The 19,335-nt window shown below is 26.5% G+C and overlaps 1 pseudogene; it reads right to left on the minus strand.

Moving 5' to 3' along the window:
- Positions 1 to 1,402: 1,402 nt before the first annotated feature.
- LOC131178788 (receptor like protein 21-like) lies at positions 1,403 to 8,275 on the minus strand (annotated as a pseudogene).
- Between the last annotated feature and the right edge of the window lie 11,060 nt (positions 8,276 to 19,335).

Genomic DNA, 19,335 nt, shown 5'->3' on the forward strand with positions numbered 1-19,335 from the left:
ATCCTTGTCTTCTCTTCTTCTCTTGCTCACGCTATCTACACAAAATCTGTACTTTAATTTTTTAAAATTTTTGTTTCTTTATAATTTTTTTCTTTTCTCTCCTCCTCCTCCTCCTCTCCTTCTTTTCTCTTCTTCTCTCACTCACACTTCTGTTTGCACTTTAATTTTTTTTTTCTTCTGTTTAAATTTTAACTTGAGTATTTTCTTTGTGTGGTTGGTTGGTCACTAAGTGGTGGATCCAGACATCCACCGAATATTGGTAGAAATGTAAGGTTGGTGATTTTAACTATAGATTATGCAATTTGATCTTCAGACTATTGTTGATGGGACTATTGCTGCTTAAAATTATAAGAGAAGAAATTTTGCATTAACACATTGAATAAATGGCATAATGGAAAACTTTCCTACCTATATTTTCTCCAATCCTTGTTTCTCTTCTTTTTATACTGTTGTTTGTGTAAAGAACTTTTATTTATTTGTTTCTTTGGTTAAAATTATTGAATTTTTTCATTTTGAAATGGTTTAGATTAAGGTGTTTAACATTTTAATTTTTTTTTTCTGTATAATATATTATAGTATAAATAAAAATTTAGGCAATTTAGGCTATGGCGCCTTGCTTCAAAAGGATCCTTGCCTTGCATCTCACCTCTCACCTAAGGCCATAGGGTACCTTATTAGCTTAGTGTTACCTCTCGCCTTAGTAACACTGGTCGAGTTGGAAAATTGCGAAATTGTCTAAGATAAATAATAAAACAATAATTTTAATCATTAATAAAATTAAAAATTAAATTTAAAGGTCTTGGCTATTACATTGTTACTTTTACTTGGATAGAGTTTCTACTGTGAGAAAAAAGGCTCTTGATTTTCCTTATCTTTTTGTTAAGGTAACAATTTATAACGATGCCTTTGATTTATTTTTATTAGCAAAATTAAGAAGTTGTAAAACTTTTTTTTGCTACTTTCACTTAGATAGGATTCCTGTGCGAATAAAAATTCTTGGTCTTCACCATCTTTGTGGAGATAACATCTTCTTTTTTTTTAAGTAATTGTTATTACTAACATTAACACAAATATAATATGATGAAAGTGTCTTTTAGGTGTTTTCATAGTTTCGGTTTAGATGGTTTGGATTTTTTCCTTTGGTTTTTGTAGTTTTGTTGTATTATTATACTTGCTCTTATGAAAATTTTCTATTAGTTTTATGGTTTATATTAATTAATTAGTATAGAAATTTTCTAAAATTGCATATAAATAAAATTAAACCAGAGTACATATAATAAGTATAGATAACGTGTAATACATGTGTGTGTGTGTGTGTGTGTGTGTAGTCATAAATGTAGTGATTACAAGTGAAAACAAGAACAAATTTTACAATCAAACTAAACACACTAGTCCTTAGGTATACTTCATCTATAACTCTTTTTCGGTTATAAGCATAAGGATTTTATTAATAGAGAATAGGAGGGGGAAAATCACCAAAAGAAGGATCCCAGACCAACAGGTCTACCCCATTACACCCTGACCTAGAAACTAACTTCTAATGGTGATGAAAAAAACCCCTTAAAAAGGCAACAAATAGGACAACAAAATAAAACAAAGAAAAGATACAAAACAGGACAAAACCATATGCACTATAAATCAGCTCTAGAAGATTTAGGAACTGATGACATCAATTAACGATACAAAACAAGTAAATGACTTTAGTAAAATATCATATGAAAAGTAATAACATGACAACATATATTCTCTACTGTGATAGATCAAGCTTTGTTGCCAATGAGGAAGAATATGAAGAAAGGTGATGACCGCCAAAAAGAATATGATAAAAGTTACTGAAAAACTTACTAAGAAAACTCCATGATCTATTTCATACCATTTCCCCTTGACTTCATGTGTTGACTCTATTTGTGATGAAGGTGATTCAGCATTATGATCATTGCATTTTCTTTCCACTTGAGGTCCACAAAGAAATGGGTTCCCTTCATAGCTGTTACTTTCGAATGTACTGAATTGTCCTTTCATGTCTGGAATTCTGCCTGATAAGTTGTTGTGAGCCACGCTAAATACTTCTAGAAAGTATAGATCTATCAATTTTGAAGGAATCTCTCCACTTAAATTGTTATAAGAGAGGTCTAAACTTTCTATTTGTGATAAATTAGAGAAAGATCTTGGAATGGATCCTGTCAATCGATTGTGTGATAGGTTTAATGCATGAATTTGGGACAGCTCTCCTAGCTTAAATGGGATTTCACCTGTTAGGCTATTAGCTGACAAATCTAATCCAGACATGTAGTTGAGAGCCTTATTCTTATACGTGCTAATTCTATATTTTGTAAAGAACTCAATTTCTTCCTCATTATCAAAATAAAATTCGAAAGTATCAAAGGACATAAATCCTTCCATGCTACTTAAAAGTGAACTGGGAATGTTGTTGAGGGTCCCAGAGGTAGTTGAGAAACCTCCTTCTTCCCTTCCAAAGGAGAGATTATGTAAGCAGTGGGGTATGGACCCAGAAAAGGAGTTTCTTGAGAGATCTAATAAGCTGATGTCATTCAACTGACATAACCAATTTGGAATGAAGCCACTTAGATGATTTTCTCCTAATAAAAGAACTCTCAAGCCATTTAGAAACTCACCAGTGTTATTAGGAATGGTGCCTGACAACTCGTTATTGCTCAAGTCTAATACCTTCAGTGTCGAAATATTGAGCAAAGCTTCTGGTATTGAACCAATGAATCTGTTACCTTGCAAATTTATTTGTTCTAAATAATTTTCATGGAAGAAAGAAGGCAATGGCCCAGAAAAATTGTTGTGAGAAAGGTCTAGGTACTTGATTGAAAGAAGTTCCTTTGAAATACGACCTTCAAAAAAATTATTATGTAAATTGACATAACGTAGAGATGTGAAGTTACCCATCCAGTGTGGAATCTCACTATGCAATTGGTTGTTGCTCAAATCTAACCATTCAATCTCTGGGCCACGCATTTGGTGACTAAAATTAGGGGTTAAACTTGCTAGAGTTCCCTCAAATTGGTTGTCATTCAATTGCAGATAATCAAATGGAGTGATGTTAAATATCACTATTTGACCGTGGAAGTTATTATGAGATAGCTTCAAACATGTCAAGAAAATGCAACTTGAAAGCAGTTCCTTCGGTACTTCCCCTGAGAAGTTGTTATGAGACAAATCTAAAGCCATCAATTTACAGTCATCGCCAACAGCAAAAAGAAAATCACCTTGAAAATAATTTCTGGCTAAATTAAGATATCTCATGTTCGGAAGCATCTTTGTGCCAATTTCTTGAAGCTGCCCATTGAAAGAATTATTCTTAAGATTTAGGGTCTGAAGTCCTCCATTGTTCTCAAGCAACCAATTAGGAAACCTTCCTTTTACTTTGTTGTGTGACAAGTCAAGTGCTTCCAATTTGAATTGGTGAAAGAGAAACTCAGGAATGCTGTCGAGGCCACAACTTTTCATTACAAGAACCTTTAACTGAAATGAAGGAATCCAACCAGTCTCAAACGTAATGTTGTTGCCGCTTAATTTAAGTGCCTCAAGGCTGGAATAATTAGCCAATAAATTGAATGAGAATAAGCCCTCAAAATGATTATAGCTAAGATCAATAAAATTGAGGTTAGCTGGCCAAGATGAAGGAATGTGCCCTGTTAATTGGTTTCTTGACAGATCTAGGGACATGAGAGATGTCAAATTGTCAAGGCATTGAGGAAGACTGCCCCCAAATTCGTTACAGCCAAGGTCCAACTCTTGAAGACCCTTCAAGCCACACAAACCTATATAACAAAGGATTAACATAAAAATCATTGCAATTGATAATAACAAAATTGAAATTTTGATTTCAGATAAACTTACTTTGATTTGGTAAAGAGCCATTGAGTTTGTTGTAGAATAAAGATAATACTTTGAGGGAAGGTGGAGTCCACATATATTCAGGAATACTTCCAGTAAATTCATTTCCTTCCAAATTCAAAATCTCTAAACTTTTGAAAGTTGATAATTCTGTATAAAGAAAATAATAGATTTAGATATAAGTTAGTTGAATATTAAAATTTAGAAGCGCTATTTTCATTATAATTCACAACAATAAAATTAATGATTATAAATAAAATAACTAGCCATAGTTTATGGGATTACTAAATAGCTTTGTTATTAGATTTGGCAAAGGCTTAAGCGAGTTTTATATATATGTGACAATTAACAATTTTCTACAATTAAATGTGGATTTTACGGGATTTTTTTTTCATATAAAATTTTAATAAAATCTTATAAAACGAAATAAATATTCAATTTCTTTTTAGTATAATAACTTTATTATTTATAAAAAGATATTCATTTATTTTTTTCATTATTTATTAATTTTAGCATAAATATGATATAATGTAATTACAATAAATGATTTGTATTTACGCTTTGTTGATATTATATCAACAAAATAATTATAATATTAAAATTATATTTTTATTTTAATAGTTGCTATTAAAATTTATAGAATTCCTCAATTTTGTCGCTGAAGAATTAACAAACCTTCCAGACTTCAATTTATATACTAATTATCCTATTTACATATAAAAGTGTATTTAAAAAATATATAATCCTAAACTTTAACTAATTATTACTTCCTAATATAAGTACTTTCCTATTAAAATATTTTTATTTAAAAAACTAATTAAAATAATATTAAAATTAGATATACATATTTCCCTAATTATTATGATGAATTTCTAACTATTTACTTTTGTAATGAATTATCAATCTTAATGCTTAATATTAAATTGATTGACAATAAGATTGAAAATAAGTTATATAATTGTTTGGATATCAAAATTCAACATAAGAAATTTAAATTTAATTTTATTATAAACTATTGATAAATTGTGGATAACATTTTACTATATATATATATATATATATATATATATATATATATATATATATATATCTTATTGTTTAAGTTAAACTCACAAAATTTGTTTTAAATAAATAATTTATTCGTGGTCATTAAAATGACTTATAAATTTTATGTTTGTATAAATGAATTTTGTATATTATATTTTTTTAATGGGAATTAAAATTTTAAATTTTAATATTAATTTTTCTTGCAGCATTAGTGTGATTTAATTAAATTGTCATGTAATTTGTATCACATTTTGAATATATATCAAACTAAAACTATAAATATAAATTTTGAATATTTCATTTATATTTTATTAATTTGTTCATCAAATCCAACATTAGTAATAAGAAAAAAAATATTATTTTAATTTATTATAAGTCCATTCCAACCTTGAAGTACGAATGGAATCAGAAGTTTACCTTGAAATGGTAGGGTGCCATTGAATCTATTCCTACTTACATCCAAGGATTTTAAGTTCTTCAACTTACTTAGTTCTGAATCAAGAGCGGAAAAAGAATAAAAAGAAAATCAAAATAATGAGAATTAGACTCAAAGAAAACAAAATCAAGAGTGCATGGTTGAGTGGGACGTTCTGATACAATTAATGAGTGTAAAGAAAACAATTCCCAGAATCAAACATACCCTGGATAGGGAAGGTATTGAATCTATTATCACTGATATCCAACTCCTCTAATCTTTTGAAACTTGAACACAATATAGCTTCTATATTATTTCAGGACATAATTAATTAGTTAGTTAATTATCACTTTTCAAATTGAATGTAATTACATACAGAATTAATATAATTTCATCACAATTCACAACAATAAAATTAATTATTATAAATAAAATAACTTGTCATAAGTGATGAGATTACTAAATAATTTAGTTATTAGATTTGATAAAGGTTAGTACCCAAACCTACATTAGAAAAATTCAATTAACATTAATGCTAATATTATTTTCTGTTTATTTTATTATTTATTATACATTTTTTTAAATTGCTAGACTATTATTTGTTATACATTTTTTTTAAATTGCTAGAATTTTATATATTATATATCACCAAAATTTAGTCAATTAGGATGAAATTATCTCTTAGAAAAACGTTAGGATAAAATTAAATATATTAAAGCTTTTTGTTTTAAAATTAATAATCTAATAAAGTTCTACAATGCATAAAAATCAACACGGAATTATATTTGAATTAAAATTCAAAATAACAAATCTCTAAAAAATTTATAAAACTTACCATCATTTAAAAATATTTTCAAAATAAATTTGTTTAAATGAATTATATATTATTTTGATATTTTTTGAGTTACATCTTTTTCTCTTTTATATAATAATATTAAATATAATATCTAAAAATTAAAATAATGATAATAATTCATACAATGCACAAATAGATACTAATTTAATTTAAGAAGAAAGCAAATATTTTCATTTACTTTGCAATGGCACAGTTCCGTTCAAGTTGTTTTTCCTAAAATTGAGCACCGTCAAAATTTTCAGTTTAACAAGGTCTGCATCAAAACACAGAGACTGAGAGATGAAGACCGAAAAAATGAATCAACCATCTTCTTCTGCAATAATAGGAAAATAGAAAAGAGATTCGGAGTTGAAATCCAAAAATATATCTCATACCTTTGTATGAAAGTGGCGCTTCCAAATTATTATAAGACAAGTCTAGTGTCTCAACGGAAGGAAATATGCTTGAGAAGCTCAATATACCATTGTCGAAGTGATTACCAGACAAATCCAAATACTTCAATTTGCTAACCTTTGAGAAATTGCTTTTGAAATCTGCTTAAGTTATTTCATTTGTGAAGTACAAGTTATTCATAAAAATTAACAATCAACCAATTGAAATTAACAATTAATTATATAACCACTTTCAAATTGATTAATCACAATTTGTTGTGATTTAAATGGAGAGAGAAGCCCATTCCAACCTTGAAGTACGAATGGGATCTGAAGTTTACCTTGAAATGGTAGGGTGCTATTGAATCTATTCCAACTTACATCCAAGGATTCCAAATTCTTCAGGTCACTAATTAATTCTGAACCAAAAGCAGAAAAAGAATAAAATAATCAAAATAATGGGAACTAGACTCAAAGGATAGAGTGATGTTCTGATAGAATTAATGTGTGAAGAATCAAACATACCTTGGATAGGGAAGATACCTTCCATGTTATTATCTCTAAGAATCAAAGTCTTAAGTGATGTAAGAGCACCCAATGATGATAACATGCTATTATTGAACTCATTATAACTGATGTCCAACTCCTCTAATCTTTCAAAACCTGTATATACCATACAACTTTATGTTATTTAAGTATATAATTAATTTAATCACTTTAAAAACAAATGCAATTATGTAAATAATTATGTTGAGAGAATCCAATTCCAATATCGATGTAGAAATTGGATCTAAAGAGTACCTTGAATTGGTAGACTGCTATCGAATTAACTGAATTTCAAGTCCAACAATTTTAATTTTTTCAAGTTGCCTAGTTTTGTATCACGTAATTAATAGTAGTAAAAGTTGAACTTTACAAAGGAAAAGAATATAAAAAAAATATAAAATAATAAAATTGGTAAAGGGAATTAATTGGATGTTCTTAAAGATGAATTTAAATAAAACATACCTTTGCTAGGAAAGGAACCTTCCATGACATTTCTTCTAAGAATCAAAGTCTTAAGTGATGTAAGATTATTCAATGGTGATAAGATACTATTATTGAAATAATTAGCACTAAGGTCTAAGACTTCTAACTTCTTCAATTCTGATAATGTTTCAAAATCTGCATATATTATTAAAAAAAGAACTTTCAAAATCTCAATAACTAAAATAAGATATTTGCTAAAAAAATGATAATATAAGCAGAAGAGCATAGCATATGTACCTGTGTCATCAATGAAACCACCAATTCTATTGTATGATAAATTAAGACCTCTGAGCTCTTTCAGTTGCTGGAACATTGAAAATTTTACAAACCAAACATTTTCATCATCAGAAAACAAAACCCTCTCTATGTCTAATTGTCGTGTATTGTTGAGAGAGAGATCAGTCACGTGACCTGTGGTGGAATTGCACTTGACACGCTCCCATTTACAACAATCACTCGTTGAATTATCAACCCATGAAGAAAGAAGATAGTCTACATCTAACCCATTTGACCCAACAAATTCCTTGAAATCTAAGAGTGCCAATCTCTCTGTTTCAAAACAACCTTTGTTTCCATGGATTTGAATCCATAGGATTACAAGACCCAACAATAAACACTTTGCTAAGATAGCCAACTCCATTTAGAAATGCGATGCTCCCATTCACTACTTCTCCCCTTATTTATATTCATTGCCAGTTGTTTTAAAATTTATATTCCTTCTAATAATGGTTTATTATGACCTTTATTTTTTTTTTTAAATTATTTAATGAGGTAGGGCTGAAAACTTGAAATGTTGAATTTCTATTTTTTAAAAGGGACCAAAAAAAAAATTCTTTCAACAAATATGGTGGCTATTGATCAACAAATGGAGCAATTTGTGTTGTTGGTTGCTCATTCATAATTAATGTGTTAATCAATCACATCATTATATTATTATTATTACAACTTTTTTTTTAATAAAAAATTTTGATCAGAATTCAAATTTGTATCGGAACAAAAAATTCACTCAATGTCAATTAATTATAATTTATATAAAAAAAATAACAATTAAAATAATTTCTTAAATTTTTTTTAATTCACAGATAATGTGAATTGGACTGGCAAGTTGAACCTCAGTCATATTAAATTCACAGTGTAAGAAGGAGAAAGACTGATACATGACGAATTTTTATTTCATATTTAATTGGGTCAATTTCAATTTTATTGATCCATTTTGGAGTGCAATTTGGTGTAATATATAAAAAGGACGACTTGGACTTGTTATTAGAAGACTTAATTTAAAGAACTTTTGTCTGAATTTTCTTTTTGGAATTTTTCTTACATAAATTTGCAAATTCGTTTATTTTTGTAAGCTTTAAGTAAATTCATTCATTTTTGTAATTCGAGCTCTGATTACGCTATCTTTATTGTCTTTTCAGATATTCGTATCAATTTATATTTTCCTGCATCAACTATTGAAATAAGTTAATTTTCTTTAATTCATAATTAAATCTGATTAGATTACCAAGTTTTAACGCTAATTCCGATTATATTTGATTCAAAGTTTAAGAAGAGGAAAAAGTTCGAAATTGGCCTCTAAACGGTTTTGGTCCAAGACTGATTTAGTAACCATTGACCCATTTTTATTCCACACTTAATTAGATAAATTTTGGTTTGATTCAACGGAAATGGAAAGGAGTGCAATTTGGTGTAATATATAGAACAATTATCCGGTCAAGCCTCATGTAGTGAGTATATTTCTGAGCTCTGAAGACATCTTTTCATTCATATTTTCAAGCATGAACCAAATCAATAAAATAATAAAATTTTAAATTATATTCTATAAATTTTATTTATTTCAACATTATTTAAATTCAAAAATTCTAATATCATTATTAGACCTAATTGGGCAAGAATTTTCTCTTTTTTTATTACCAATTCACTGAATATTTTAACATCGTAAATAATATATTTTTTTCTATCTTTCCACAAATATCTTTATTTTTTTTAATTTTAAAAAATAGTAAACATTAATTAAAGAGTAAAAAGTTTAAGTAGAAAAATAACAATCAAAATTTAATTTATTATAATTTTTCTCAAGCAATTTGAAAATATTTAATAATTTTTTCTTTATTTTACTTTAATTTTAACTTAAAATATTTAATTTTAATTTTTACCACATTCTCCATTGTTGTTTTTTTTAATGATTGTCCATTATTTTATAAATTTTTTATAAACTAATAAGCACATATTTTATTTTGCAACATTAAACTTCGCTTCTTCTTTAAAATAAAGGACACTTGGATTGAACTTAATTTCATAACAACATTATATATGGTCCAATATTTAATTAGCATTTTGATTTTTTTTTTCCGATTAACAAAAAATTAATAGGTTAAATAATAATTTTTAAATTTTATATAAAAAAAATTCTGAAATTTTTAATGTTAATCAATTACATCTTTGTATTATTATTATTATTATTATTATTATTATTATTATTATTATTAATTTTAAATCTATAATTCAAAATAAAAAAAATTATAATATCATTGATTTGGTTTATTAGACCAAATTAGGCAAAAAATTTCACTTTTTTTTTCTTGCCAAAGACATATTCCCCAAAATTTGCACAATGAAGAAAAAAAATATATTTTTTTTTATCTTTTTATATATATCTCTATTTTTTTAATTTTTATAAAATAATAAAAAACAAAAAATAAAAAGTAAGAAAATTTAAGGAAAAAAGATAACAATCAAATTTTGTTTCTTCTAAACTTTTTCTCAAGCAATGCATGAAATTATTCAACAACGATTTAGCAGTAACGATTTTTATTATTATCAAATGCATAAAATTTGCAATCATAAATTTATGATTATAATATATAAATTGTTATATATTGCTGCAATAAAATTGTGGCTATATATATTTTATAATAAAATTAGGGTTACTGTAAAAAATTTTTAATAATAACAATAAGTGTTATCATATCTTTTTTATGCATAATTAATAGTAATTGTTTATATTATATTTGTTGTAGTGTTTATTGAATTATTTTAAAATCAATAGAACATCTAAAATGATTCAAGTTGTCAAATTCTAATTTTATATATATATATATATATATATATATATATATATATATATATTATAAATTTTCTATAAACTCTTTAGCATTGTTTTTTACAACATTGAATTTCATAGAATATTTAAAACTTAGAAAGTGATATTTTGGTGAACCATTAGAAGAAAACGTGTTCCTTAATGCAATTGTATTAACTTGAAGTCAATTACATTAATGGTGATATTATTAAATTTTTAAGAATTTTATTCATCTAAACGTATTAATTGGGATGAATAAGTCTTCCTTTCTAACAACCCTTTATTAATATTATATTAAAAAAGACAAGTTAGTCAATGTCATTTGATCAAAATTTATTATTATTATTATTATTATTATTATTATTATTATTATTATTATTATTATTAACTTAATTTTTTTAAAATTATATTAAAATTAAAAAATTGTGATCAAGTATTCAAATTCAAAAATTATAATATTTTTACATTGCAAATAATATTTTTTCTATCTTTCTACAAATATCTCTATTTTTTAATTTTTTTAAAAAAGTAAAAATTAAATAAATAGTAAAAAATTTAAAAAGTAAAACATCTTATGCAATTTTAGTCTTTTTTTAACTATTTTAAAGATAAAATATCTAAATCATTGAAGCTGTCAAATTTCAATTAAAAATAGATTTATATTAAAAAAATTATTGAAATAATGATATTTTTTTTTGAGAAAAAATATTTCCTTAAAATTTAATTATTTTTCTTAAGATTTTTTTTTACCTCATTCTCTTTTTTTTTTCTTCAGATGATTGTGTATTATTTTATAAATTTTTTATAAACTAATTAACACATATTTTATTTTACAACATTAAACTTCGCTTCTAGAATGAAGCAAAGGACACTTAGATTGAACTTATGCAAATATGTCTTGTTTTTTGGGACAATCATTTTTATGATTCATTAATTTTATAATAACAACATTATATATGCTTCAAAATTCAATTAGCATTTAGATTTTTTTCAATTAAAAAAGATTTGATGGGTTAAGTAATAATTTTTAAATTTTATATAAAAAAATAAAAATTAAAAATTATCTAAAATTTTTATACTCTTAATTTTTCAAGAAATTTTTATTTTTAAATAATTTCAGAGGATTATAAAGTTTTTTTTTTTTACCTTATTCTCCATTTATTAAAAAATTTTTTATTACATTGCCCACTATTTTATAAATTTTCTGTTTTTTTAGGAATATATATATCCTATTGTTGATAGTCTTGCAAAAAAGTAAAATTCATTAATTAAAATCTGAAGGTCATATTTTATTTTACAACATTAAATTTTGCTATTATTTTTAAAACTTAGATAAGGACATATTAGTAAACTGTTAGAAGAAACGTATCCCTTAATGCAATTATATTGACTTGAAGTCAATTAAATTGATGGAGGCTAAGTGGTTTATTATATGGCCATTTCAAATTTTCCAATAAGTATCATCAAAGTTTTAAGAATTTTATTCATCTAAGCGTATTGATTGGGATGCTCAAGTATTCTTTTGCAGACAACTATTTCAATGATTCATTAATTTCTTAGCAATAATATCATATTATTTTTAATTTTTTTTTTTGGTCTAAAGCTAAGTAATAGTTGATGGCACCACAATTTTTAGTTGACATATTAATCATGTTTGGTAATGACCAAGTCTTAAAGTGAAATATTCAATTGCTGATTAATAACAAAGAACAGTATATTATTAATTTAGAAATGAATATTTTTTTGATTTACTTAATGAACTACTATGAATTTATTTTATAGTTAATAGGGATCTGAAAGTTTATTGTTTGGGGTTGATTTTGCTTATTGAAAATATTTGAAATATGGCCATCGTTTTCAAATCAAATAAAACTTTTTTTTTTAACTTATATGCTCTATAACGCTTGTATGAGTTTATTATTATTATTATTATTATTATTATTATTATTATTATTATTATTATTATTATTATTATTATTGTTATTGGGTGTGGATCATGGCTGAGAACTAGATAATAAATGTAAGCAATTATATGGAAAGGATACATGAGACCAAATATAATATAAACCTTATAATTATGTAAACAAATACAGATTAAAATGCGGCAAAGCATCTAAATCATTGTAGTTGTCAAATTTCAATTAAAAAAAATTATTGAAACAATTTGATTTGTTGTTTGAGGAAAAAAAATATTAAAATTTTTAATTATTTTTTGTAATTTATTTAGAAATTTTTATTTTTAAATAATTTCAGTTAATTATATTAAGATTTTTTTACCACATTCTGTTTTTTTTTTTCGGTGATTGTCTATTATTTTATAAATTTTCTATAAACTAATTAGCATATATTTTATTTTACAACATTAAACTTGGCTTCTTCTTTAAAATAAAGAAAACTTAGATTTAACTTAATTTCATAACAACAACATTATATGTGGTCCAATATTCAATTAGCATTTAGATTTTTTTTTTTTTCATTAAAATAGATTTGATGGGTTAAGTTGTCACGACCCAACCTATGGGCCGGACCGGCACTAGGACCTGGGCCAGCTTAAAGCCCCCGAGACCCGTAGTAAGCCTAACTATTCCTCAAATCCATAACCAGGCCCACAACTTAGGCCCAATATGCATATAAAATAATTTAAATTAAACTGTTATAATAATATTTTGAGCCAACTTAACCCAGAAATTTTCAGAAACTAAAATCAGGGGAGCCCAGCTCAACCCTGTTACCTCATTTACAAACTGTTTAAGTACCGTTCAAATCTTCATTTATTAATTTCAAAAAATTTAAATTAACACAATTTCTAACAAGGTCCACACTATTACTAACACATGCGGAGTTCTAGATTTTAAATTTAGAAAAGATAGTAAAACAATTAAATAATCAACGTTAAACCTGCGAGGAAGAAAACAGGTTGCTCTGTAAAATAACTCCTCCTGTGGCCTGGAAAAATATTGAAAAGGAGTGAGCATTCAACTCAGAGAGTAAAATATCAATTTTAACCATAATCTCTATAACTATCTAAAGCTAATGCACCCTGTAGAGTGAAATGCAACATCAGCAATAAGTTCACATCATAACAGCAAAAAGGTAATTTGGAGCACTCACGCACCCTGTAATATCAATCATAATATATGGGAGCTGATCCCCTATACAGCCCTCTTAAATCCAACCTGGTGCCAGCGAAGAACTCAAGCCGGACTTTCGCTTAATAAACCAAATCGGGGTCCCAGCGAAGAACTCAAGCCGTGACTACCCCCGAAGGATCGGGTCCCAGCGAAGAACTCAAGCCGTGACTACCCGTCCTGTCCATAGTCCACACCACATCACACGCACGCCAACGCACGCACACTGCTCCAAATTACCACAACAACATCCATGGCACTTTAACAGTTATGAATGCAACATAAATCGTGCCTAGAGTTTAACTACATAAATATATGCATATAAGTGATGCATGGGCATGCGTGAACATATAATAATATCGAAATTACAATTAAAATTAATATTTTACTCACAGTACACCAATGACTATTGTGGCTGCTGGACGCAGAAAAATAGCTGACCTCGATCACCTAATAATTAAATTATAAATTTATTAGTACTAAGTTAAGATGAAACTCTAAAGAGGCAATAGACAGCCTAATTCATGCCGGAAATCCGGCAGAGTTTCCCCTATACCTGGGACCTACCCAACCTGCAAAAAGGCTCAAATAACACTTCTAAATTCTCAATTTTCACAATCACATCTCATCAATATCACATGGCCCCTCCTGGGCCCTCCAAATCAGACAATACTCAAAATCTTAAAAATTACGTTTTAGTCCCTATAATTGACATTTTGTCAAAATCTACTCAAACAAGCTCTAAAAATTCTAAAATTTTGCCCCGCGGTCCTTAATAATATTATAAGACTATTGCAAAAGGAATTATAATTTTTAGATCATCCACGAATATTTTATGAATTTTATTCTAAATCGATATTAGTCGAAAATGAGCAACTTAGAGTTCGGGTTTACCTATGCCAATTCTGACACCTGGAACGCGTCCAGAACGTCTGAAAATGCTAGGATTGACTGTAATATTGACCACGTTCTGAGACTGGCCGTCGGGCAGCCGGATCTGGCTGAAAATGCAGTCCCGACGCCGGTGAGCTATCCTCGATCCGATCGCACCTAAATTAAGTCCAAATTTTGTTAATAATTATCATAAAATTATTTTTAAATTTTAGAAATCGAAAAAGTTCAAAAATCTCACCAAGCGATCTGGACCGTTCGATTATCGCCTTTTTCAAACGGTGTCCGATCGGAGCGGGACCAGTCCTATCTCGAAGATCTCGTCGTCCTGAGTCCATCGGTGGCCTCGGATTTCCGATCCGACGGTCGGATCGCCGGAAAAGTGGCCGGAAAGCCACTGCCATCACTTTCTCTCTCCTCTTTCTCTCTCTTCGAAACTCGCCGGAAACTCCACCATTCCGGGCATGGCTGGTCGGAAAATGGAGCTGGGTTCGTGGGGGGTTGGTGGCACCTTGGATCGCCGGCGTTGGTGGCCGGAATCGGCCGGAAAACGGCCCGCTTCTCTCTCTCTCTCTTCTTTCTTTCCTTCCCTTTCTTCTCTCTCTTTCTCTTCCTCCCTGCCGCCTGCTGCCGTGGCTATCGCCTCCTGACACCGTCCTGAGGTGGGGGAGTGCCACCGGTGCCTCACCGGCGCTGGTGCTGGTCGGAAGCGAGAGGGAGAAGGTGAGGGGGAGAAGGTGACGCGGGGGAGAGGGTGAGGGGCTGTTGCGTTTTAAGTTCTGCAGTTTTTTTTTTTTTTTTTTTTTTTTTTTTTCTGGGTTGTTACATAAGTAATAATTTTAAAATTTATGTAGAAAAAAAATCTAAAATTTTTATACTCTTAATATTTCAAGAAACTTTTACTTTAAACTAATTTCGGAGGATTATTAAGATTTTTTTTTTCCTTATTCTCCAATTTTTTTAAAAATTTTTTAGTGCATTGTCCACTACTTTTTAAATTTTCTATTTTTTTAGGAATATAAATTTTCTATCATCAATAATCATTTAAAAAAGTGAAATAAACTCTTTAGCTTATATTTTATTTTACAACATTACATTTCACATTATCTTTAAAACTTAGGAAGGGACACTTTGATGAATCGTTAGAAGAAAACATATCTCTTAATGCAATTATATTGACTTAAAGTCAATTACATTGATAGTAAATAAATGATTTGTCGTATCCTCTCAAATTTTCTAACTTAGCATTATTATCAAATTTTTAGGAATTTTATTCCTCTAAACGTATTAAGTGGGATGCTCAAGTCTTTTTTTATGAACAATTATTCCAATGATTTATTAATTTCTTAGTAATAATTTCATATGTGGTCCAACATTCAATTAAATTTTAGAATTTTTTTTTAATTTAATTGATATACTATTTATTATCGATAATGACCAAGTCTTAAAAGTAAAAATGTTCTATTACCGATTAGAAATAGAATTCTCTTCATTACTAATTAGTAATAGTTTTTTGGCCTTTAAATTCGTTACTAACTAATGAGCGGAATAGTCACGAAAAAATTTAAATGCTAATTAATTACTAAATTAATGTAGTAACGAATTTCTTTTGATTTACTTTAATGAACTAATTTTATTTTATTTTATAATTAATAGGAATTTTACAATATATTTTTTTTATCGATTTTTCGTTATTCAAAATGTTTGAAATTTAGCCTCTATCTTCAACTAAAATAAAAGTTAAATTTATATTTTTACTTATTATTGGAAACAGTAAAAGGTCCTTCTTATCCCTCTATTTTTTTTTTCTTATATCCTCTTTTAATTTGCAAGTGAATGGTGGAGGTTTTTGAGACCCCCTGGAACGTTCCTAGCGTTTATTATTATTATTATTATTATTATTATTATTATTATTATTATTATTATAAATTGGCTTCTAAATGATTTTCGTCCAATTTTTTGTAATATATGAGACCATTTTCATCTCAATCCTGAAATTCAGGGTCGAGGACAACTTGGACTTACAGAATTTTTTGCTGAGTTTTCTTTTTTATTTCTAATGAATTTTTTATAAATAAATTCGTAATTTTTTTTATTATTTCTATAAGCCATATTTTTTTACATACTTATATTTGCAAACATAACCAAATCAATAACATAATAAAATTTTAAATTATATCCTGCAAATTTTATTTATTTCAACGTTATTCAAATTCAAAAATTATAATATCATTGATTTTGTTATTTCATTTCTATTGAATTTTCACTTTTTTTTTATTACCAATTCACCCAAAATTTTTACATTGCAAATAATATTTTTTTTTCTATCTTTCTATAAATTTCTCTATTTTTTTATTATTTTTTTTAAAGTAAAAACTAAATAAATAGTAAAAAATTAAGTGAAAAATAACAATCAAAATTTAATTTCTTATAATTTTTCTCAAGTAATATGAAAATATTTAACAAAATTTTCTATAATTATCTTTATTTTTTACTTTAATTTCGACTTAAAATATTCAAGATACGATAAATTTTAAGTAGTTTTTGTTATTCTAAGAAAAAATTCTTATGTAATTTTAGAGTCTTTTTTTGAACTATTTTAAAGATAACACTTCTAAATCATTGAAGTTGTCAAATTTCAATTAAAAATAAATTTATATTAAGAAATTATTGGAATAATTAGATTTGTTTTCTGAGAAAAAATATTTCCTTAAAATTTAATTATTCTTAAGATTTTTTTTTGCCACATTCTCCATTTTTTTAGATGATTGTGGATTATTTTATAAATTTTTTATAAACTAATTATCACATATTTTATTTTACAACATTAAACTTTGCTTCTAGATAAAGCAAAGGACACTTAGATTGAAATTTTGCAATTATGTCTTTTTTTTTGTCAGACAATCATTTTTATGATTCATTAATTTCATAATAACAACATTATATATGGTTTAAAATTCAATTAGCATTTATATTTTTTTCTCAATTGAAAAAGATTTGATGTGTTAAGTAACAATTTTTTAATTTTATATAAAAAATAAAAAATTATCTAAAATTTTTATACTCTTAATTTTTCAAGAAATTTTTATTTTTAAATAATTTCAGAGGATTATTGAGATTTTTTTTTATCTTATTCTTCATTTTTAAAAGAAAAAAAATTTAATGCACTGCCCACTATTTTATAAATTTTGTTTTTTTTAGGAATATATATTTCCTATTGTTTATAGTCTTGCAAAAAAGTTAAATTCATTAATAAACTCTGTGGGTGATATTTTATTTTACAATATTAAATTTCACTATTATTTTTAAAACTTAGATTGGGACATTTTAGTGAATTGTTAGAAAAAACGTCTCTTAATGCAATTATGTTGACTTGAAGTCAATTAAGTTGATGATGGCTAAGCAGTCTATTATATGATCATCTCAAATTTTCCAACAAGATAGCAATATTATTAAATTTTCAAAAATTTTATTCATCGCTCAAGTATTATTTTGCAGATAAGTATTTCAATGATTCATTAATTTCTTAGCAACAATATCATATGTGGTCCAACATTTAATTAGAATTTAGATTTTTTTTAATTTAAATTAAATTTAATGAGCTAAGTAATATTTTTTTTTTGGTCTAAAGCTAAGTAATAATTGATGGCTACACAAAATTGACATATTATTTATGATTGGTCATGACATATTATGGCTACACAATCTTAAAGTGAAATATTCGATTGCTAATTAATAGCAAAGAGCAATATAATATAAACCTTATAATTATGTAAACAAATGCAGATTAAATATGAAATTTAAGTGGGTCATTAGTTTAGAAAAGTTGTAATACCAATTAAGAAAATATTTTTTTAAGCAAAAAGAACTTTATAAATTAAAAGAAAAATCTGTTTTTAATGGAGAATGCTATTATTTTTAAAAGTTATAGTCTTAAACAGTGTTATTAAATCCGGCCCAGAGGTTGACCCGACAAAGGGACCCTATGAATGGGTTAGTATTTCAATCAGTGGGTTAATGGTTCAATCAATGGTTAATTAAAAATTAATTAAATATAACATATAAAATATATAAATAAAAAAGTAATTAATTAATTAAAATTTTTATTATTTAAAATAGAACTTTAACATTCATTAAGTTATATTTAATAAAATTTAATAGTATTTTTAAATTTTATATAAAAGTATTAAGTAATATAATGTGTAATTTTCTTTTTAATATTCAAGAGATATTAAGTATATGTTAAAAAAATAAATATATTAAAATAAAAAAATAACTACAAAGTTAATTCTATTAATTTTTATTGTAAAAACTTTTTATGAGATCTTGAGTTTAAGTCTATCTACCAATACTTAAAAAAAAGATTTTATTGAATAATTGAACCAGCCGGGTTAACCTGGTTATACTAGTTCATCGATTCTACCATCGGATCAACCATATTACACCGGTCTTTGTCTGATTTAATTACAAACCCAGACCGATTTGAAAGATTGTTCACTGATTCACCGGTTCAACTAGCCAGTTCAGCTCGGATTTAATAACTATGGTCTTAAGTGATATAACAACATACACTGACGATAATTAAAATATTATTGAAACGATTATTAGTAATATATATATATATATATATATATATATATATATATATA

This window comes from Hevea brasiliensis, chromosome 3 (assembly GCF_030052815.1).
Source record: "Hevea brasiliensis isolate MT/VB/25A 57/8 chromosome 3, ASM3005281v1, whole genome shotgun sequence".
Classification (NCBI taxonomy): Eukaryota; Viridiplantae; Streptophyta; class Magnoliopsida; order Malpighiales; family Euphorbiaceae; genus Hevea; species Hevea brasiliensis.